The sequence below is a fragment of the Phalangium opilio genome, unplaced genomic scaffold (genome assembly GCF_054372755.1).
Source record: "Phalangium opilio isolate 3A_F unplaced genomic scaffold, DU_Popi_V2 ptg000090l_1, whole genome shotgun sequence".
Classification (NCBI taxonomy): Eukaryota; Metazoa; Arthropoda; class Arachnida; order Opiliones; family Phalangiidae; genus Phalangium; species Phalangium opilio.
Window position 1 is genome coordinate 1465898 of NW_028324195.1, and position 24982 is coordinate 1490879.

The 24982-nt window shown below is 36.9% G+C and overlaps 1 long non-coding RNA gene across 1 annotated transcript; it reads right to left on the reverse strand.

Moving 5' to 3' along the window:
* Positions 1-22797: 22797 nt before the first annotated feature.
* Positions 22798-24254, reverse strand: LOC149644578 (uncharacterized). Its single transcript, XR_016371971.1, has 3 exons — positions 23334-24254; positions 23106-23275; positions 22798-23017 (listed from the first exon to the last, which is right to left on the reverse strand). It is a non-coding gene; the product is annotated as an uncharacterized LOC149644578 (long non-coding RNA).
* Positions 24255-24982: the final 728 nt, after the last annotated feature.

Sequence of the window (24982 nt, forward strand, 5' to 3'; positions counted from 1 at the left end):
GCGACGGTTCTATGCCATGGCGTTTCTATGGTTCGCAAGCAGTAGGGGCGTGCATGATATTCGTAATTTTTTGATTTTCTTAAATTTCTTTGTTGTAATTGTTAACTTAAGCGCGGTCGTAGCCTGAAAATTCTGACTTGGTTATTATGCAATATAGCCTGCGTTCACCGAGTCGCGTGATCTACGACGCTGTGGCTCGACTCTGCTACTTAGTCTGTATATCTTCCGTATTAAAAGAAGTAAATCAAGTTCATTTACTTCTGGTATTAACGGTTTTTAAAGGAATATGGGATTTTTAAACTTGTCGCTGTGAATCTTCCTATAGTAAATGTAGTATTTCTAGTAGCCCCAGAGACTTCTGTTAGCACTCTGTAAGCATTTGGTAGAATAGTTTTATAGAAATTGAAATGGTAGAAGTTATTTATAAATTAAGATTTGTTCGAATATTTAAACTTCAATTTGGTCGAGTTATTTCGTAGTTGTCCTATTTCAAGGCGAGGAATGCTCTCAAAAACAATTACTATTTGCTGACGAATACCTTAAAAAGTACTATTCACACAAAATTCTCGAGCAGCTTAACGCGTAATTGAGTGGGCTATTGCCTTGGTGACGAGGCCAGCGAAAGACAAGGCATGAGAATGGCACAAGGCGTACTTCTATCAAGGGGGGTATACAACTATGCATCCTCCTTGTTCGTATCGGGCGCAGCAGAAGCTAAAGCAGACTACCCTAAATGGTTTTGTTATTGTTACCGTGTAGTTATATGGTATTTTCCACACGAAAACTCTTAAAAGTGATAATAAATGTAGTTATAAAATGTTTTCGGGGAATGGAATTGTGCTCGAAAACCCGAGATAAGTAAATTTTTAAAATTATTGAGAGGGAAAAAATTTACTACCAGTAAAATAAGTTTATTCAATGGAATAGGGTGATGGAACATTACTTTCTTAAACATGTAAGTTTTAATTAAAAAAAAGTTTCAATATCTGCGCATTCAGTCAAGTGATTAACCTTGTTCTTATCGATACTTTTTAGGTCTTGGTTAAATCCAAGATGCGTTTTGATTAATATCTGTTACTTCGGTCTTAATTTTTATTAATTTTGCGTACATGCGGTGGTGATTAATTTATTTCAGTGCTCATTCCCGCTAGCTGCAGAAAAGGACATAGTTTGTCATTCAATAGACTGAGAGTCAGTAGCTAAGGGGACGTCACATCAATATTTTTAGTCTTAATTTGAGCTGATGAAATTCGTAGATATATACGAGGGTGTGATGTCATGACAAAGATTTTAGTTGGACTATTTCTGATGAACCCAGACCAGAATATACCAGTTGCTTTCACGCTAATTTTGAACCCCATTTCCAATGTAATTGTGTCAATAAGATCTTATTCAGAACGGATATTTCTCTTAACCTTTACACGAGATTCAACATATAGATTACCATCTTTTGTGATTAACTTTAACCTAATTTAAGAAACTAAAATAGTTATTTTTTTTGTTAAAAATGACATTAAATAAGACAACTAGCAATAATTTGGCAATATTTCGGAGGAAAAGAAATACAGTTTTGTAGTATTTTGGAAAAGCTGGCAATATCATAATAATTATATAATATAAATATAACGCGTCTTAAAGAGATTTTCTATTCCGTACAGTGTGGTAGTTTGGCATATTTTATTTTTCGCTCTGTCCTTAAGTACAATTTTAATTGGATTTAGCCATTGGGATAGATGACAAATGATTAGCCAGCGTACTACGGGAGTCTGGCAATGGAACTGTGCTTAGATTTTTCATTGAATATAGGAAATAATAGGATCAACAAATTATTTAGTAGTATTTATGAAACTAATGGTAACTATTTTACCTTTGATAAATAAAGTCAAATGAGAGTTACAGTAGTTTATTGATGTCAAATAATAGTATTATTTATTTTATAAAATATAAATTGTAATTTTTTAAGGTTATGGCTGTTCAATAATTACTTTCAAATAATTAAAACAATAAATTGCTTTAAGAATATTTTGGTTAAACCTTTTGTTCAAAGTTAAAACACGCATGATTATTATTTTATTGGAATGTGCTAAAGATTTATTTTAAAAACACATTTGGTTTGATAATTGCTACGTTTATATATAGCATGCAATTTGGAATTATATTTCCCTGGTTGTTATTTATTTATGGTATTCATTATAATTATTTTCCAGTAAATAAAAATGTTGTTTTTCACGTTTAAAGCTAATAGTTGCGTATTTTTTAAAGGGTTTCATTCATAACTTTATAAGGAAAATTATTTTGGACACCAGAAAGGCTTTTGAGAATAATTAATGATTGCGTCCAAACTGGCAAAAAATAGACCTTAACAGGGAAAAGCTATGAATAACTATAATTAATTTTAAGTTTCACTATGAATACATGAGAGGGATTAAAAAAATGTTCAAAGACAGTCATACGTGAAGGTTGGACATAAAAAGTGTGAAAAGTTCAACATAAACGGTAATCATTTTGTTAATCTCTCAAGTGAATAATTCGATGATGAAAAAATATTTATACACATTTAATCCTAGGACTGTAAACTTGAGAATATATAATAGCCAGAAAAATAGTAAGCATGGGTTTTAATGTTAAATTATTTTAGGTATAAAAAAGGGAAGGGGGAGTTTGTTAAAATACTGCTAATATACTTAAAGATGCTTTTTAAAAAGGGTAGTGATTTGTTGGTGTAGAATCTGCAGTTTAGCTCAGAGAGTTAATGAAGCGCCTTGTATTTCGTTAGTGACATCTTCAATCCAGTTGATTTATTTTTTTTTCTATATTTAATACTATTGAACTAAGATGGCGTTAGTGGTTAATGTCATTAATTGGTAGCTTTTTTTTTGCTGGTTCCATCGCGCTTGGTTTTGTTTTATTGATGTAGAGTCTGCAGTTTAGTTCACAGTTAATGAGGAGACTTGTGTTTCACTATTAAACTAAGATGGCGTTAGTGGTTAATGTCATTAATCGGTAGGTTTTTTACTAGCTCCATCGCGCGTGATTTTGTTTTGTTAATGTAGAATCTGCAATTTAGTTCAGAGAGTTAATGATGTGCCTTGTGTTTGGTAGCGACATCTCCAGTCCATTTTATTTTTTTTATATTTATTACGTTTGAACTCAGATAGCATTACTGCTTAACGTCATTAATTGGCAGCTTTATTTTACTAATTCCATCGAGCTTGTTTTGTTTGGCAAACGTCCGTAAAATAACGTTCATAAGGCCTTTTGATGGAAATTTAAATTGAACTCCAAGGTTAATCACAGTTGGGTTTTTTAGAGTTACGAGTGAAGTACTTGAGGTTTAATCGGGTGGTGAAGGAGGGGGGATTTGGGGTATTTCACCACATGCGGACACGGGGTAGTCAGTTCCTGTAGGGTAGGCATGCTGACAAGTCCCTTATTCCCTCAAAACTTTGTCGCCCAGAAGCTTGGCTTACAGGAGTGCGCCCAACTCCCAACATAGTAAAGTACATAATTCTAGTAAAAAACCATTGCTGTTCTAAATTTTAATAACGTTGAAGCAACTTTTGTTCAAAAAAGTTTTTTAGCGAATTCATATCTGTTATGAACTTCTATTGTGTTGATGAACTTGAAGGCAAGGCTTGCCAAGCCTTTACATAATTATGCAGGGAAACCAAATAATTGACATGTATTGTTTGGCCTTGGAACAGCTTGAAGTTCTATAGACACTCGCTCAACCAATACGAAGGTTATTTCTTTGATATCTTTGCTTTTTTTAATCCAAAGTCGCTCTCATTGTTTAAACACGCCAGTCTAAAGTGTCTGTTGTTTCGGCATAGAAGTTGAATATTTATATTTCTTGATCTATCTATCGAAGTCTTGTGGTGTTGTTTTTTGTAATGATGATGATCATATTTTTAGCTGTGTAGTTTTAACCTTTTATTATACTGGTAAAGGCTATGATGAATTATCTTTCTGTTGAAGCTTAGCAGCTGGCACGTGTTGATTCAATACGCTTGTAATTGTACGAAAATAGTCTTTAAATTGCATGTTTCAAACTTGAAAATATGCATTGCTCGTAGCATTTATGTCGAAATAATTTTGTTCTTCGATATATTAGTTATGTAAAGGGGCGGAGGGGAAGGAGGCGAAAGAAAACTTTACCATTTACTGGCTATTATATGTTCATTTAAATATGAGATTTTGAGGGTCATTTTTTTTAAATTTTGTCAGGCAACTCTTAGCTTTAAGATTGGAAACAGTGCTGCTAGAACATGACAATTATTGTTTTGCGCGTGGGTTACAAAAGGGACAATGAAAAGGTTATAAAATTTTGAAAAAAAAAAAATTATTCCAAAAGGCTTTGCAAATTCTACCCCTGTTGGTTTTAATCAATGCCACCCGTCACTCAGACTACTCCAGCTGGTGAGAAACACATAGAGAATATGCAAAACTTCCTGGAATATTAATTGTTAAAAAAATCTTTTAGTTATTTTATTTACAAGGGTAATGTAATATATATATATATATTTTTTGGTAACCGCAATTGGGGAAATAATTCTCAAACTTTATAAAAACAAATTATCCAACAATAGTAGGATATTAGTTAGTGGGACAAATTATTAAGTTCATATGGCTATTAAGTAGTTTAAAAATAAATTTTTGTAAGTGCTATTAGATTGGGTCGGATACACATTATTGATAAGTTATACAAAGAAAAGGTTATATTAATAAATAATATTTAAACATAAAATCTTCGCTACAGGGGTTGAAATTAAAACAGTATAATATTAAATTAAATTAATTTAGTTTATAAAATCTCGTGGATTTTTTTTGAACGGTTTGAAATTGTTAATGCAAAAAAAATTATAAGCGTCTTAATGTTTAAAAAAATATAGCGCGCTTAAAAGAGAAAAATGGTAGTTGCGAAATTGATATTTAGAGAACTCTTCGAATATATTAATTTTAATCAATATTTATTTAAAATTTGAATAAGAGTGTTTTAATCTCAGCCCAAAAAAACTGTTCAATGTTAACTAAAAGGATGCGTTTGTGTCAAGACTTTCACCAGCTTATTAAAGATTATTATTTAATCACATGGCATTACCAACAGGGGCTACGTTTTTAACTTGTTTTTACATGAAATACCATTGGGGCAAGAATAATACAGCGTACTAAAATTACTTCATTGGAAAATTTTAAAGTTAATGCAACAATCATCATCCTTTTTCATAACAATAGCATGGCCCTACAATCCTCCCTACAGTTATTATAGTCTGGGCAACATCAAAATTTATCTCGAACCATTGTAAACCTTTAACTTGCTCGAGAATTAACAATTTTACCCAATCATAAAATACTTTAAAGGGAATATGAAACTATTAGTATATCTTTGACAGATATGATGCTCCTTTCTGGTACGAATATTGAAATTTTAGTAAATTTGATATGGATTCTTCAAGCACGTTAGATTCCCTTTAATGTGTCTGGACTCTTTCCAAGAGCAGAACAGTGACGTCAGTCAAGTTACTGACGAATCTCTCCCTTTTTCTGATCATTGTATCACTGACCTCGTACCAGCCGTTGTCTTTTCTCACAAAGTTCACATAATGTCCCTCGGCTAACGATTGACCTTTATGAATATTCACTCCTTTAGTTTTAAAAAGCATCTTGCTCAAAGTGACATTTTGATTTTCAAAACTTGATATTTTGGTCGAAATCTTAATTGGTCGACCATCTTTGTAATCGCCACGGAGAAGACACAAAAATACGTACTTCCCGCTGGATATCAATACATCACGCTCTTGTATTTTTGGGTTGTTACAAAATACGCATGGCATCTCTGTCAATCTCATTCTTTTTTCTAGAGATTTCCAATTAATTTTATCTCGGTTTTCTAGTGGAAGATTGAAAATGTTGCTTTCTACAATATTTTCCGAATTTTGTTCAACTTGACATTTGGGGCATTTGGTAACGTTTCGCGACTTTGACCAAAAAAGATCTTTCAGAGTCTTAGAGTAATCGAATTCCATTTCTTGGCTTAGTGTCGTCAAGAGTACCATCAAAAATTCACTGGCGTCTTGTTGAACGTTTTGCGTAAAATGATTTCCGACAGCCATTCTCAGTTCCAACCCTTTACGATTGAAACTACCTTGAGAACTCTCTATGTCGTTTATCGTGTTATGGAGGCAACTTAAAACTGGTTTTTCAATGAATGACCCATTGTAAGATTTAACCAATTCTCTTAATTCCGGCACTAATAAGAGCAGTTGCAAAACGCTATTAGAGTAGCACGTTACTTGATCATCGTTAGCTAAACCCTTCAACGCCAAATTATCCGAACTCTGCTGGGCTTTCCTTTTCTTCTTCGGTGTTTCTTCACATCTCACTTCCTCGCCTTCTAAAAGGCTTTTAGATAGTGAAGGCGCACTTCTTTTCCCACCTCTACTTTCTTTCGACTCCGATATTTCCAAAAGAGGCAGATCTGGCCTATATTTTTTGCGAAGCCTGTTATATTCCATTATGGCTCGTCCATCCGCCTTAATTTTAGTCGGATCGAACTGTAATAGATGGAGTCCGGCTAAGGACGTCACTCTCGATAAAGCGACGTACGCCATGCCCGTTCCAAATAAATTCGGACCCAAATCCATAATGGCGCATTTTAAACTCATGCCTTGGCTTTTGTGTATCGTAATTGCGTATGCCAGGATGACGGGAAACTGGGAGCGCTTAACGTAAATGTTTGTCATGAGCAAAAATTTGACGCAAATTTTCTCAACTAAAAAGTCAGTGTTAGAGTCGTCGTTATTCGGTTCGCGATCTACTCTTAGAAAAATCCCAGTAACGTTTCCATGTTCGTCCTTCTTGAACCCAGTTACGAAACCCATCGTACCATTTACAACGCCATTTTCAAAACTGATATTCCTTCTGACCATTATTCGGCAGCCAACGCAAAGAACTAACTCGCTCTCCAAACCGCCTGTTTTGGACGCTTCGTTTTCTAGCCTTTGCAGTCTCCTGAGAATGTTTTTATTCATTTTTCTGCCATAGTCAGCGAGTCTATCCTGACAAGGAATGACTTCAACTTTCTCGCCGTTTTTTCGCAGCATATCAAAGTTCAATTTTACGCACATGGCTAATTTAGGCATCAAACAAATTGGGTGAAAGCCTTCATTGGACAGCTTAGTGAAAAGCTCCTTAGCCACCTCAATGTTTTTTCCTCTAGCAACCAATCTAGTTCCTAAGGTTGCAACATCAGCTTCGGAAATATTTCCAATTCTAACTCTGCTTAGAATGTCGCCGTAACTTTAGTCGTTAGTTCATCGTATTTAAAAAACTTCCAAAGATCACTTCCTCCGATGCAATTGAATCTAAGTCTGGCTTCTTCGGAAGTGATTTTGATAAACGCGGGATTTCCTTGAACCGGAGGCAATTGGAAAAAGTCTCCCAAAACAAGAATAAATACAACTCCGCCAAATGGTTGGTTCATTTCCCAAAATTCGTTCAGCCGCAAGTGAACGTGAGTCAGTAAAACCGATGAGACCATAATAATTTCATCGATAATTAACAGTTTTAAATAACCCAAAGTTTCTTTCATAATGCTTATATTCTCAGAAATCAGGGAATGGTATTCGGCGATACGCCCATGATCTACCGGCAACATTAGTAATCTGTGTAATGTTACGCCATTAACATTCAACGCTGCCAAACCCGTTGGCGCGGCAATGGCCACGCTAGCAGGATTTTGAAAGAGTCGCCTTACAGCGCTGGCGAGAGTGTCGATAAGAAACGATTTGCCAGTTCCACCAGGTCCCGACACAAAAAGGCACTTGTTTCTAGATTTTTCTCCCTCTTGGGAGAAGTGATTCATGATCTGATCATAAATTCTCTTTTGATCCGAGTTTAGTGACGCCACATTGTCAACATCAGTCTCGAAATTCATTTCCATGGCAGCTTCCACATCAGCCATCGCGTGTTCGGTTTCGATAACAATTTCTTTCCCTTGCAGCGCATTTTCATCGTCCTCACTTTCTGCCTCCGAAATTATGGTTTCTGGCTCTTTCGCCTTTTTAGAAGCCTCCCGTTTCTTTTGAACTTCTTTGGAAACCGAGAGTTTCTCGTGATATTCTCTCATGTCCTTCAACACCGAAAGCGAGTTTTCGAAAGCATCGGCGTATGTTTCAAAATCGCCCAATAGCTCATTTTCGTCACGCCACGGTTTGAAGAGGATCAATAGAGCGTGACAATACTGATCTTTCTCCTCTATCGGATCGTGAATGTAGTGCTCCACTATGTAGGGCTTAATTCTCTTTCTCATGAAACCCAAATTGTTTTTCAACTCGATTACATTCGCATTTTTCTCGACACCATCAGAGTGCTTCGCGTAATCGTAAAACTGACCAAATTCCCGCAAACTAATATTTTCCAAGCTGTCGGGACGATTCGGATACTTGTCGTCGACGAACCCTTTTTGGCAAGTGTCCTTGCTTTCGGGGTCAGTTTCCCTCAAACGTGCGAGTTCCTGGTAACCTTTCAAAACTCTCGATCGGTTTTCTTTCAAGTTTGTGTTTATAAATTTAGTGCTGTCGGACTTGTTGTAAAGGTCTTGGCCCAGCATCATATCGAGAGCTTCATAAATTCCTATTTGCTTGCACGTCAAAGATTTCAATCTATAGGCAAATAATTTTTTGGACAAACTTTCGTTGCCTAACTCGGCAAAAGTTTGATCTATGTCAGCCCGGTCTCCCTTTGTCACGTAAGCCGTAACATAGTTTGCCACTATTTCCGATTTGTCAGCGACAAATTGCAAATCCATGTTGGCTTTGGAAGCCAATAGTAGCGTGGGATTATAATAATTTATTAAATCTTCGTGCTGTTTTCTCGGCAAGTCGTACAGCCGTTTCTGCACTTTTTTCATCTTACGGTGACGAGTAACTGATCTAACGGCATTCATAGTCGCTACGTTTGTAACGTTACGAGGGAAACCGTAACGACACACTCTCGATCCTTTTTTAGAATTTTTCACCTTCTTGTAACAACTGGAGGTGCATTTGCGAAATTGAAATTTTTTTACGAGCCGGTGCAATTCTGGACTTATCGATGCGCTTGGCATCGAACACGTGACGTGTTTTTGCACGTAATCCAAAATAGTCTCGGCCGAAGAAGTTCCAATCTTTGGAGCGTCCTTGGCCCACGAAAGCATGTGATAGTGAGGTAAACCACGAGATTGGTATTCAACCCGCCAAAAATGATTTTCTATCATGAAAAGAACTGATTCTGCTTACACAAGACAAAGTTGTTTAGCAGCGACCTCACTTTGTTGTGAAAGGGCAAATTTACGCTAAGCGGATCCAAATTCAACAATTCAGCCACCGTCATCGACTCTACTCCTGGAACGTCTGAATTCACTTTTCTCAAGTGATCGTGCAGTTCCATATCATCGTACTCGGCCGGATAAAAGTTAAAAGCCAGGTGGGAGGACCAAATTCCCGAATCATCGCTAAAACGTTTCTAAGAACTTTATACCAGTAGTCCTTAGTTCCTCGAATATGACCCAAGAAAGTAGCTAAATTACTCTCAAGTTCTTTATCGCCAGATTCAACGCGACTGAGCAAATTTTCAACCCCAATAGGCATGGGAACGTAATTCAAACTGCTAGAAATCGCTTTCATTTCGCATTCTTGATAAGAATGGAACAAATACGCTCCCGTTATTTTCCCAAATGGTCTATCATCGTGCTTGCCAAAGCGACCCTTAGGGAACAAATGAACAAAGCTCATGTATTCCAAGTTTTTGTCCCAAGTGCTAACTGGCTCAGCTTCGACGCGCTTCATTTGGAAAGCGCCAAGTAAATCTTTCGGTGGTTGAACGTTCACTGGATGAATAGAGTAATGAGATAGCACTAATTCTGCGTTTAAAACGTCATGCAGCTGGGATTATAAATAATTACTTTAAAATCTCAATAATATAGGACTTTATAGGACGATTTGTAAAATTATAGGACATTTTATAAAATATGGGACAGTCAGTCTATAAGCAAAATTTCAAAAGGGCCCCCAAAAGCCATGGGCCCGCCCGCAGTTGCGGGCTCTGCTCCCCTGTAGTTACGCCACTGTGAACCACATTATTTTGGAATACGCTAATTTTAATTTTAAATCGAAACGTACACCCAAAGCCAGTAAAGATATTTTTTCTATGAGAAAAGTTGGTCTTTGTTATCGTGACAACAATGACTGCTATAAAGGCTTAACACATATTTGAATAATTAGGCCAAACACATATTTGAATAATTAGGCCAAACACATATTTGAATAATTAGGCCAAACACATATTTGAATAATTAGGCCAAACACATATTTGAATAATTAGGCCAAACACATATTTATAAAATTAGTCTTAGCAAAAGTTTGAAAACTTAAAGGGGGATGTGCAGAAAATTAAATTTAATTTAAACCTATTTTTTGGGTGAGGAATGATGTAAAACGTGCTCATACAAAATTTCACTTAAAAATATTCAGTCGTTTTTTCACAATAAGAATTACAAAACACCGTTTTTACACTAAAAGTTCCCGGCGAAATTCAAATTTTCAATTTAGAGGCGTGGCTTAAAACTATTTCTGGCGCGTAGAAAAGCATTTTATGTTTCGCCCATTCGAGAGCGCGCTTCGCACCCGTGACCCGTCAACGCCCTGTCGCCCTCTATAGTCACGCGCCTTCTATAGGAACGAGAATCTCCAATGTCTCTAATCGCTGGCGCGTGGGGGGCTCCATTTAAAATAGAGCCCCCCAGAAATTTGTCAGACTTTAAATTTTGCCAATTTTGTTTTTTGCAATTTTGCGACTCTAAAATGTATTCTGAATGTACTAAAAGTATATATTTTCTTGGATAACTTTTTCTGTCTACCTTTTAGGCACAAAATATCAGTTTTTTGATTTTGCTGCTTGTCACCCTTTAAGGCTGATTTACATGGTAAATGGTTTATAAAAATGTGCTTGTAGCGTGAGCTTTTCGCTAGCGACAGAGCTCGTGATTTTTTATTTACGTTTTTACCGGCTCAAGCGCAAGCTTCGAGCATATTCTTACTAACATAGTTTAAGATATAACTTGAAATCGGGCTCATTAGAAAACATAACGTCAATTCGGTACATTCGCCATTTCAAAGAGGCCAGGTATATAACTAATATCCAGTTAAAATTAAGTAAAAATGATTAAAAACGGAAATTTCATTGATGGCGGTATAGCATTTTTTGGCACTTGCTAGAAAAAAACCAAATTCGTTTTGGTTACGGATTGAGTTTGTTAAAAATCAAACCAAGGAACAAGCGAAGCTACTAGCATTCATGTAAATGGCTAAGCTTGTGCAGAAAAGATTTAAAATATTTCAAGCAAAATTCTGTTTTTACGAGCTACAATCGTGCATGTAAATGAGCCTTTAGTCTGCGGACAAGTGGCCGTCCGAAATCTAACCTTGTGCCCGATTTTCAAAATCAATTGGTTCGGAGTTCATTCGGGAGGGAAGTATACAAGGCGCCATAGGCATAACGTTAAAATACGAGAGACATCCTCGAACCGCCAAATACCATATTCAGGCACTATTGCTCATGGATAAGGTACGGTAGATCTTAGTCCTTTGATATGGTCGTTGGAAAGGGAAAGAGCAAAAAGCGCTTCAAACTAGTGTAGTCTGCTTAGCCGTCTGTCGTAAATAAATAGAAGATTCCTGATTTTGCTAATAAATAGGGGTGTGCGAATACCACTTTTTGGGTATCGAACCGGTTCGAATACCAAAAAAATTTCCTTATCAAATACCGAATCGAATAGTTTATTCCAAATCGAATACCGAATAGTTGGGCTTGGTAATTTTTTTCCTTCCCGATTAATCGCGAATAGTTAAGCCTAGTGTTCGCGAATATTTAACCCTAATACTCGCGAATACTAGGCCAACTATTCGCGGTTAATCGGGTAGTAACCCTAATATTCGCCAATAGTCAATACAAAGCAAGGAGAAGAACATTTAGAAGCTCCTAAATTTCAAAATACCTCTCCTCATTGGTGGTCAAGTATTTCTTAAAATTTTCCTATTCACTTGCTGCTAGTTTTTGATGAGGACAAATAAAATTGGGATGATATTTTTTTAAATAAGGTGGGTCTCTATAGTGCCAATTACCTAAATTTATGGTAGTCGAACTTTAACCGAATAGTCAGTTCGGTATTCGATATTAGTATCGAATAGTGAAAATTTGTTTATCGAATACCGGATCTAATAATTCGGTTCGGTATTCGATTGAAACGGTTAACCGCACACCTCTACTAATAAATTCGTCACGATCCTATTGGTAGGGAAAAAACTGGAATGCTTCCACCGATTTTAGCTTCTGCAGTAGTATTTTTTGTTACTTTTTGTACTGGGGAAGCAGCGCATATTTGAGAAGACGTTTGTAAACATAATTCCGAATTTTCATATGTATTATCCTTTGTTCTCGTAACTCTTGGTTACGTTGTAGAGTAAGGCTGATAGCGATTTGTCAAAATTGTCACAGGTATTGTCCAAAACACCACATTTTTACGCTATTTTGGCAAAGGCTTAACTTCCAAATATAACAATGGTATGGCTTTATTTTAGCCTAATGGCCCTAATCTAAGCTTCAACACATTTTTATTTGTAATTAAACCTTGTAAAACTACTACTTTGAGCACCAAAATTACAGTGAAACTATTTATCTTCTTTTATAACTTTCAAAGCATACGTATCGAAATGAAAAATATTAATTTAGCGAAAATGCAGAATGGTATGAAAACTACTTTTAGGAGTAAATCTACCATATTTCCGTGTGAGAGGAGGGTAGCGATCATAGAATGTATTCCTACGCTCTACGCGGCGCGGCCCTATTTTTTAAACTTTGTTTACGGCCGTATAAGTGCGCGGGGACATTCGCGGTATGAGGATGTATCGGGAAAAATTCGCATTTGTAAACTTTCCTCCCGAAGGGAGGTTCCTTATATTACTTTTGATATAGGTTTGCAAACTAATACGCGTTTTTCCCAAACACTGTTCGGAGGCTAACCAGATCTAAAATTACGATAGTGTTTTGGGTGTTAAGTCATTAGTTTGAATGAAATAGAGATTAAAATAAAATTAAGACAATTTGGCTGCCGCTAATTGTTTAATAGAGTAAAAAGTGTTCCAAATTATTAAAATTATAAAATCTTAATGTTCTGCTTCTTTTTACGACTATAATATAATTATACCTCTTCTTTTTAATAATGGCATGCTTTTTTGAATTAGGGGTTGCTAATTCAGTTTATTAGAAGTAACTTCCATCTTGTCTTCTCCTAGAAGACATAGTTGTACCATATAGTACGATTAGTAAACCTTAAACAAGATGTATTTTTCTTTTGTCCATAGATTTATCTGTTGACAACTATATTAAAACTTATTTGGACAGTACAATTATCGACGCTAACCATTCTTACCAGACCTGAAAACTCCGTTCACCAGACTGACAACTTTATTCTCTTGATCTTTTTGACGTATCCCGAAGTTCTGGGCTCTTTATCACAAAAATGTAAGTTAAAATTTTTAATCTCTACAGGTTTTCCCTATGCTTGTTAACTGATCTAGTTGATTTCGATGTGTATTAAGTGTCAGATTCTTTCTAGAAAGTCTCATCTCGAGTGCTTATAATAATTGTACACTAAACCCGAGGGGCCAACCACCCAACGTAGTAGGTGTAAACGCTGTACATTTGACTGTACTAAATTTTCCATAGAAATAACATTATTTTAATTAATTTGTAAATTATGGCAAAAACGTTTTTCCCTGTACCAAGTCAGTTTAAAATGCTAGGACTTTCAAAACTATTTTGCCCAATTTTCATGCTGATTGATAAAGAAGGGGACCTAGCCTTGTACCTGCTAACAAGTTAAGTTGGTTAATTGTTGTTTTCAATTCAAATCTCGTGACATGGCCAACTTGGCGGTAGAGGACCTGTCAGCTTTACTCGAGCCCCATGTTAAAAATCGACTAGCAAAAGCGCCCCTAGTTCCGACTTTCGCCGTTACCCAGTTTTCCGCGTAATGCTTTATCTATGGGGAAATATTCCGGAAGTGGACTTGGTTGCAGAGCGTTTTTAATATATTTATCGATTATTTTCGTGGTCAAATTTTAAATAATAAGTCAAGTAAGTTTTAATTTACATTTTGAGATCAATTTCATAATTTTCCGTCCGTTATTAATCAACATTCAAAGTTGGAGTAATATCTATGAAATAATTATCATTTTTTTATCAACTTGCGCTAATCATTTCGTTAAAGCAAATAACTTCTGAGGATTAGTTTAAACAAGCGCCACTAGATGCTCCCATAGTCAAGGGATGGAGTTGACGGGCCCTGTATTTCTAGAAAACAAATAATAATTTTAGAACATTAGGAGCTTTAATTTTCTAAACTGAGTTTTGCACATGCATATAATTTATTTGTAATTATAATTATAATTTATAATAACAATGTTGGGCATCATATACTGATTCAACGATTCGATGTTCGGAAAACTATCGGTGACGCTATCGCAGAACTTTCTCCACCAGATACCAGATTATTAAGGTAACCCGAGTCTCTTTAATAGCCATCTATTAGTCTTGGACAGTAACGCCGCCGATACGGCGATCGCTCGTTTTCGGCGGCGAAGCCCAGCGCCATTTTCGGAGGTGCAATGCTGCCAAACACTTTTCCCTAGTATTTTTTGGACTGATTGTTGTCGGCTGCTATTCATTCCGTTTTTAGACACAGATCATCCATAAAGGTTAAGTTTTGTTTACGGAAACTTTAATTGGCTTAATTTCAACCCTATTTAATTAAATTGGAAACCTCACATTCTTAACGTGGAAGAAAAATTTAAAGAATACGGCATAGACGCTGCCATTTGATAATTGTGGTTGTGCCCTGTAGTTCTCTCATTTATGAAGCAGACGATAATCAGTTGCCAAAACAACGGCCCACCCGCTCACTGACGTGATCGAGTTAACTATGCGAAAAAAAAACTCCCTCTCCATAAATGGAGGCCGATCACTTGATTTTATTTTGTTAAACGCCGAGTATCAAGTGGAAACTATTTTTACAGTATATATCAGACCTCGGGGACTTCCGGAAAATATGTCTGCAAAAAAAATATCTTCATTTACTTCCCAAATAATATTACGCCTTTTCCAAAATGTTGTTGTTTATCTTCATTTACTTCCCAAATAATATTACACCTTTTCCAAAATTTTGTTTCTTATCTTCATTTACTTCCCAAATAATATTACGCCTTTTCCAAAATGTTGTTTTTATTTTCATTTACTTCCCAAATAATATTACGCCTTTTCCAAAATGTTGTTGTTAATCTTCATCTATTTCCCAAATAATTTTACATCTTTTCCAAAATTTTGTTGTTTATCTCCTCCCTATGGAGCTCTAAGGCTTCTCAAGCCCTAGCTCGTCACCCCCAAGCGTTATTGCTAAAAAAAAATTTATTTTCTCTTTTTTTTTAGACATATTTTCCGGAAGTCCCCGAGGTCTGATATATACTCTAAAAATAGTTTCCACTTAATACTCGGCGATTACATGTTAAAAGTGTGTCAATTATAGTCCTTCGAGTTAAATTATAATAAATGTGGACTATTAGTTAACAATAAAATAAGGTGTTCTGTACTCTCAATACTTTCCTTGGAAAATCACCGTTATAGCTTTAAGAAGAAACGCTGGAGTTAAAGGTAATTAGTTATTTGCCGCTTCGTTACTGTCCGCCATTTTATACCAGTCGCATGTACCCGATTTCGTTCCGATAATAAAACGTCCGTCCGTCAGTCAGAGTTCACTTAAGCCTTAGTCACTACATAACCACGCTCTGCTACCATTTGTGGTCTATTATGTAGCGAATCATACATTTTGTTGAACAAACATAACAAATCTTTATTAAAGGTTAAGAATATCATAAATAAATTAATACAACTTCAATTGGGACGGATTAATCTAATTAAACTGGTTGAAAATATCAAAGCGAACTGACTGTGCAAAGTAAAGAGGGCAGACAAAGATAACAGTTGGATGACGTCACCTTATCGATCTCTCCCTATCTTTCCTTATCTGACCTACTAGTCTATTCTGATCAAAGCCTACTATGTCTATTTTTTATCAACAGAACCGATATTTCTACCCGATATTTTTTAAAGAAAAATATCGGTTCATTGTTAACTGATACCGATATATCGGTTAAAGTCAAAAATCGGCACCGATACCGATATGGGATCAATATCGGCCCATCTCTACAACCTATATTATAGCATCTATTTTCTTATTGATATCGGTTAATATATCGGTATCGGTTTAATATCGGTTTATTCCAAGAATCGGGTAAAATACCGGTATCGGTACGTATCGGTTTCCCAAGTATCGAATGATATCGGTATCGGTTAAAACTGGTATCGGTCCATCTCTACTAAAAAAGTTACATACAATCAAAAAACCCTCTTTATACATTAAAGCATTCTAGAGAATAGCCCCTCACTAGCTACCTTCAACAGTGATGATTACCCGTAGGCCTAATTCTTCGATAAATATACTTCTGTCATAATTGTAATAGCGCCTAAATGTGCCAGTGTCCAAAACTTTTATGAATTAGTTAAAATTCTCGACGGTTATGGCGTCGAATGCTTCTGATTTTTGGGAGTTATTTTCTTTTTTTTTTGCTTTTAGCCGATAATTCTTCATCCCCAGCATCCCAACCCATTATAATCATTCCTCAAGGAACAAAAACCTTTTTTATGCATATTTTACCTTTTTTCATGCATATTGTGCCCATCTCAAGTATTGAACAACCACCCAATTCTGAAAAGTTTTAACATTGGTCCGATTAAATAAAAAAGGTCCCTGGAGTTTTGTAAAATTTCATTGACATTTAAATAAACCTTTGCATTAAGATATTCTCTATTCCAATTTAGATTTTCCTGAATTCAGCACTACGAAGTTCAGAGTATCCATTTGTATCATGAAACAATATATTTATTGGTCTTCCTTCTTTTTACCAACTCTTTTCTGCTGTGGTGTTAAAACCAACTTCTTGCCCGCAAATAAGTACTTGATCAACAGCATTTCGGACCTGAAATCTTACCCAAATTCTAAACTTTTACTTTGGAAGCACGATGCCTTAGGATCAAGTTGCTATTTTCGACAAGATGAGGTAAATTCAAAATAAATGCTGCTTGAGATTTTGACCTCGTTATTTTATTATGCAATTTATCATGTTCCTAGAAATATGTATGCAAGCAATTTATCATGTTCCTAGAAATATTTATGCAAGCAATTTATCATGTTCCTAGAAATATGTATGCAAGCAATTTATCATGTTCCTTGATATATGTGCATGTAATTTATCACGTTCTTAGATATGTACGTATGCAATTTATCATGTTCTTTGATATGTATGCGTGCTATTTCGGTACGCGACAATTTGGTCTCTACGTTATGGTCTCGCCGTTTTGGTTTCGCTGATTTGGTCTTGGAACAAATGTTAATATATAACTTGCGCGTTACTTATGCCTTAAATGAGGGTCAGTATTAACGATTAACGATTAACAATTATCTTTATTGAGGTAGTGGATATCTACATTTTTACTACTTCCTAATCCTGACCTACTCTACTGAGTAGTGGTTAGTTCTCTTGCTCTCTCTCTAGTCTTATAGAGAGAGATGTCTAGTTCGGTTCAGTTCAGTTTTGTTAAATATCAGATATTGGAACATCCCGTTTGTTTAAATGACAATTAATACAAGTACAAAATATTACTATTACTGTAACAATATTACTGTAACAATAAAAAAATAGTTTCTCATTAAATAGCTTCTCACTAAATATAGTTATAGTTAACTAACCTTAACCACAATTTTAATTTGTAGCATAGTCTTTCAGATAGGATGGTTTCTTTAACATACGGCCAGATCTGGATTGTCTAGGTATTGAAAGTGCAGACGGAGATCGTGAGATTTGGTTCTGGTTGTCGGTGGTGATGAGATCGGATGTAACAGATACATTATCTGATTCTGTGGTTGACCTCTCCGTATCTCGACAGATAGGAGGTCTCTCCGGTATTCTAGTATCCGTTTGAGTGTGGGGAGACGGTGGTTGTGTCGTGTGGTCGGGTGTGCGTTGGTTGTGATCATGGGCGAACGCAGCTCCAGGTATGATGCGAGGTGCTGGTCCAGCCAAAGGCATTGGTTTGCTAAAAGAACGATTTGCAGGACGCAGATCGATTCTATTGCGACGATAAAGACTTCCTTTGATGTCCACAACGTACGAGCAATTATCGAGTTTGTCATGAACAAAACCCATAGTCCACGTCGACTTGGTTTCGTTTGGATAAACTTTGACCCAAACGGGCTCTGCGGGACTTAGTTCACACAAAGATTTTGCATGTTGATCATATCCCTCTTTACAGTGCTCTCGTTTCTTTTCTAGCGTAGTCTTGACATTCTTAATGACTTTTGGTGTCAAGAGACTCTGGGTAACTGGCAGAGTGGTCCTTGTTCGTCGAGACATGAGTCTCTGTACTGGACTCGCTTTGACAGCGTCAGTTTGGGTGTTACGCCACTCCAATAGAGCAAGATAGAGATCATACTTCGATTTGTCAAGTTTCTTTAACATAGTTTTGGCTATTTTAACGGCAGACTCTGCTTTGCCGTTGCCTTGAGGATGGTAGGGAGACGATGTTAAGTGGGTGAATCCCCATAAATCAGCAAACTCGCGAAATTCAAAGCTTTGAAAAGGTGGTCCGTTGTCTATAATAACGGTTTCCGGAATTCCAAACCGTGAGAAATGCTTCTTACACACCTCAACGAGGGCAGCAGCAGTAGTAGTTGGCATCAGATCCATTTCCCAATATTCAGAATAAAAATTAACCATAATCAAATACTTTTTCTTATTGGCTTCCATGGTGAAAAGATCCATGGCGATTTTCTGCCAAGGGAGAGATGGAAGAGGCACAGATATCATTGGTTCTCTTGTTTGGGATTTTCGATATTCATTATAAGCATGACATTGTCCGACGGTATTCTTTATATCTTCGGAGATTCCAGGCCAGAAGACTACATCTCGTGCCTTCCGTAAACAAGCTTGTATGCCTATATGGCTTGTATGGAGAATTTTTAAGATGTCTTCTCGCATGCTTGTGGGGATAACAACCCGTTGACCCTTATAAAGAACTCCGTTGTCCACTGTGAGTTCATCTCGATATGTCCAAAAGGGACGAACGTTACTAGGCGTGGCTGATTTATGTGGAGGCCAGCCGCGCTTCACCATGTTGATGACGGCTTGCAAGGAGGAGTCCGTGTCAGTGCCGACTTTAATCTTTTCCAGTCTGCGATCCGAGACGCGTAAATAGGTAGAATGGTCTATTGTTTCCAACAAGGTTTGGTGACTGGTCTCCGAGGTGAGTTGGTACACGGGACGATCTTCATGTGCTTCGTGGGAATTCGGGAGATGTGCCACAAAATTACGAGATAAGCAGTCGGCCACAAACATCTGTGAGCCATTTATGTATGTGACATCCAAATTATAATTTTGCACTTTGAGCAGCATGCACTGAAGTCGTTTCGGTGCGTTGAGTAAGGGTTTTTTCCAAATGGTTTCCAGGGGTTTATGATCTGTTTCCACAGTGATTTTGTCGCGACCTCCAAGATATTGATGAAAACGCCCGCATCCAAAAACAATTGCGAGGCATTCTTTCTCAATTTGAGCGTATCTCTGTTCCTTGGGGGTCAGCGCTCGGGAGGCAAAAGCAACGGGTTTGCCCTCCTGAAGTAAAGTAGCTCCGAGACCCACATCACTTGCGTCACATTGGAGAGTGACTGGTTTGTATACATCATAATATCGCAGGACCGGAACACAAGTGACGAGTTTTTTAATGGTCTCAAACGCCTGCTGTTGGTCCGTTGACCAAACCCATGGAACACCTTTATGTATAAGTCTTCTCATCGGCTCGAGACTTTCCGAGAGATGCGGCAAGAATTTCGCTAAGTAGGTCGTGAACCCGATAAAACTTTGTAGTTGTTGTACATTGGTCGGGGTTGGCATATCAACAACAGCTTGCACCTTTTTAGGGTCAGGTGACACTCCTTCAGCGGATAAGATATGACCAATATACGGTACTTCCGTCAGCCGAAGACGCATTTTCTCTTTGTTGAATTTCATATTTATCTGGCGAGCTCGATCCAACACTTGGATCAGTTTCCTGTCGTGATCTGCAATAGCTTCAGCCATAGTGGTTCCACAACCAAAAACAACGTCATCATCTGCGATGACTGCTACTCCCTCAAGCCCCTGGCGGCGCTGGTACTCCTCGGGTGCAGTGGCAATTCCGAAAGGCATTCTTAACCAACGGTAACGACCAAAAGGGGTCCAAAAAGTCGTCAACATACTGCTATCGTGATCTAATTTGACTTGCCAAAACCCATCTTTAGCATCCAAGATAGTGAAAACTTTCGCGCTGTTGAGTTTCGGAAGTATATCTTCAATGATAGGAAGTGGGTACTTTGGTATTTCAAGTGCCTTGTTTAAATCTTTGGCATCGATACATATTCTTAGATCCTTGGGCTTGACTGGTAGATGTTGTGCTTCTAACGGCTGTCTAGGGTCTACTTGCTTAGTAGGTTTCTTTACTAATACCATGCTGGAAATCCATTCCGTAGGTTCGGTGACTTTCGCTATGACTCCTACTTGTTCAAGTTCAGTTAGCCTTTGTTTTAATGGTTCTTGTAATGCAATTGGTACGTTACGAGGACGGTGCTGGACTGGTGTAACATCTTTATTAAGGATAAGATGACATTCCCCAGGAAGGCGACCCAACCCTTCAAAAACATCAGCATAGTCAATTAAAATTCGCTCTTTAGTGAGAGTACTGGGAACTGATTGTCTTGGGGTGGTGATTGCATGAACATCAGTAGCGAGAACATGCATTGTAATTAAGCCAAGTTGGATACAGGTAGAGCCTGATAGCAATGATGGTTTCTGTCCTTTTACCACTTGAAACTCAATGTCATATGGCTTATTGTTGCAGAGGCATCTAACAGTGGCGATTCCCGTAGATGTCATGAGTGAGCCATCATAGCATCTTAGTGAAGTTTTGACCTTTCTGAATGTCTTCTGGTCTGATGGTAGCCGTTTGAAGTCAGCTTCACGTAGACAGTTACACGTTGATCCATTATCCAGTTGACATATTAGGTCTGAATCGCTATTTTGGCCAGCAACCTTTAACGTGACAAACCATTGTTGACCACGGCAATTTATCGCGGGAATAATGTTCTCTTGTTCAAGGGCGTAAACTTCATACATCTCATCAGCCTGAGGAGTGCCATCCGAGTCTGTAGCTTCAACTTCCTCAGAGTAACTGGTTTGATTGACTTGTGGAGGCTTACGTTTTTTAGAGCTTTGCGCCTTGTTTTTAGTTGAAGAAGGTGTGCCTCGATTTGGTTGACGGCAAACAGTTGAAAAATGATTTGGTTTACCGCAGACATTATAAATCTTTCCATTAGCAGGACATTGATTCTTATCACGAGCGTGTATCAAAGCGCAGTAGTTGCAAGGACGTGATAGCATTTCTTGTTGTTTCTTGAATGGTGGTACCTTTTTTCTTGAAGTGTGATAGGACTTATTCTCTACCCGATGAACTTGTGCAGAGGCTGATTCTCCAGAAGTTGTGAATTGTCGCTCAGCTAACTCATTTGTACGACAAATATCGATAGCAGAGGCTAGTGTCAGTTTTTGATCTTTGACCAATTGAGCGCGAGTACTTGGATCTTTGTTTCCAACGACAATTCGATCGCGGATAAGTTCATCTTCAAAAGTTTTGTAGTTGCAAGACCGAGAGAGATGCCGGAGTCTATTGACATACTGATCAATAGTTTTATGAGGTTCTTGAGTTGTCGAATTGAAGATCATTCGGTCATAGATAACATTAGAGAGAGAGGTTCAAAGTAGACATCGAGAGCATCTAAGATATCCTTAAGCTGCCCTTTTTGTGCTGTAGTTAGCGGAAGATTCTGGTAAGTTTTGAAACATTCATCACCCATGAGAGAGAGAACAGAGGCGATGCGAATGGCTTCATCCTTTTTATCCAGACCAGTGGCTATTTCATAGTTAGCCCAATGTGCTCGGAATATTTTGGAAAAGGTGGCAGCTAATTAATAGGAGGATATTTTGGAAAAGGTGGAAGCTAATTAATAGGAGAATATTTTGGAAATTGTGGCAGCGAATTATTGGGACCATTATTTTGGAAAAGGTGGCAACGAATTATTGGGACCATTGTTTTGGAAAAGGTGGCAACGAATTATTGGGACCATTCTTTTTGAAAAGCTGGCAACGAATTATTGGGACCATTGTTTTGGAAAAGGTGGCCACTAATTAGGTAACGAAATAATCACGAGACCAAACCGTCCCGAGACCAAATAATCATGATACCAAATTGTCCCGAGACCAAAAAATCTCGAGACCTAATAGTCCCGAGACCGTAAAATCACGAGACCAAATGGTACCGAGACCAAAAAGGCTCGAGACCAAAAAATCACGAGACCAAATCGGTGAGACCAATTAGTCCCGCGACCAAATCAGCGAGACCATATTTTCCTGTTCCGGTTCTATTTACCATGTTCCTAGATATGTTTGCATGTAATTTACCATGCTATTAGGTATGTATGCATGCAATTCATCAGAATCCTAGATATATATTTTTGCAATTTATTATTATCTTAGATATTTTGCTGAAGTAGTTTTAATCTGCCTATGGTTATGTAATATTCAATGCAGATAATGCGCTGATGCTCAGTTGTAGTTAGTCGTTTGCATGAAATTCCGTTGATACTGTGATCATAAAGGCGACTGTTAAAATGAGAACTTTTTTATTCCAAAAATCGGGACAAGAGCCCAGTTTTCTTTCGCAGTATAAAGCTCAGTCGCTAAATTCGAGACAGTTTTCGGATGTTTTGTCCGGTATTGGGCTTCTAAAGTCGTTTAAACATATTTACATAGGAAAAAAAATAGATGTAAAAATTTATTTATTCACTAAATCCATGACTTTTTAGCTCTTACCGCTCTGCAAATTGTTTGAAGAAAGTATGGAGATAACTTTCTTGGAAGAAGAATTTTACGAAAATCATGAAGATTTTGAAATGTTCATTAAATTTTTCATGGATGAACAAATGATTCTTGTGGCACACTACTCACGTATCTTGTTCTTACTTGATAAAATAAAGGGCAAGCTTTTTGCGAAGAAAAAAAATTATTACGTTCATATTGCAGAGCCTTCAAATGACATACCATTTGGAATTATGTTCAAACAAGGGGCAAATTCTCATTTGAAAGAAAAATTCAATACAGTGTATGTAAATATTTTCTTAAAATTTCATTCATGTTACCTTATTTTTTTGCAAAAACACTCATAAATTATACAATACTTAACAAGTAATTACCGTGTGGTAACATAAAACCTTTTCCAGATATAGTTTTAGCAATTTCAAATGTGCCCAACACACATTTAATTTTTTCAATTAAACATATGCACTTGAAAAATTTTAATTTTTATCCTATGGTCTACTCTACATTTTGTGATTTAAGTATTATACAACTTCGATTGGTAACAATATTTGCCGAGTAATTCCAGTCTATTAAAAGACGTCGCGTCCCATAATGACTTCTTTTTTGTGAAAAAAAACCCATCGTAGGATACTTATATAGAAAAATTTACTTATGATAAAACTAAAAGCAATTAAAACTGGAAAATAAAGTTGTACAAGGTTCATCATTTCCGACATTCATCCTTCTTATACACTGGGATGCCTTCTATTCCAGGTCATAACAACCAGAAAGTCAGAATGTATCTTTATATAAGCTTTTCAAGTTTCGTGCAAATCTAAAATAGTTTTAAATAGGCCTATTGTTTTCTTGACCTAACAATTTTGTATTTCAGAGCTCTTCTCTTCCACGAAACTAGTCAGGACACCCGTGTACTACGTGAACGTAATTTTAATCGAAGTAAACTGTTTGAGCAACCAGTGCAAACTGATACTTGGAGTCCACTTGGCATACAAATTATTTTTGAAGCATCAAAGCTATTCTTTGTAGGACTGGCATTAGCGACAGTGGCACTCGTAGCGGAAATAATTATTGGAAATTTTAAAGATAATCGTCGTCGTTCTCATGCCAGGAAGAAAGTTTTGCGCAAAAAATGGAGGAAGAAAGTTTTTGGCAAAAAATGTAGGAAGAGTTTGCAGGAAATTATGTTTGGGTGACTGAACCCATTCACTTGTTAAAGTCATCACGCAAATATCGTATGCTCTAGTTTTGAGAAAAAAAAATACTTGGCCATGCTGGTCATTCAACAAACTAAACTAATAAAATTACGTATCTGATTAAAAAGAGATTTCACTAATTTTTGTATATTATGGTAGGGATTGAAATGATACGTATAATTGCACTAAATCAAAACATAATAATAAAACACATCTTAATCTTACCCATTTAAGAATGTTGGGGCCGTTCACAAATTCCGTATCGCATAAACCTTCCCATTTAGAAAAGCCCTCGTAAGAAAAGAACTCCCCAGGCCCCTTAATTACGTAACAAATACTTCAAACCCCCTTGTATAAAGATTAAAGGGATGTACAATCCGTTATGTATGGGCGTGTCTATAAGACTCAAGAACTATATTTTTTAGTAGTAGTGTTACTATTTCCTGGAGTAGTGATTAGGCTGTCGTCTGCTTGAACGTCTGTTTCTAGGGTAGATGCCCATTCTGATAATGCTACGAACTTCACGCATGCTCAGTAGAGCTATATTTGGTGGAAGATAAGTTTGATATAGGCCCCGCCCATACATAACGGATTGTACATCCCTTTAACGAGAGGTTCCAGTTTATTTACTCTTAGGAGCATATAAATTAACGCCTATTTAAAATTGGAACGATGTGC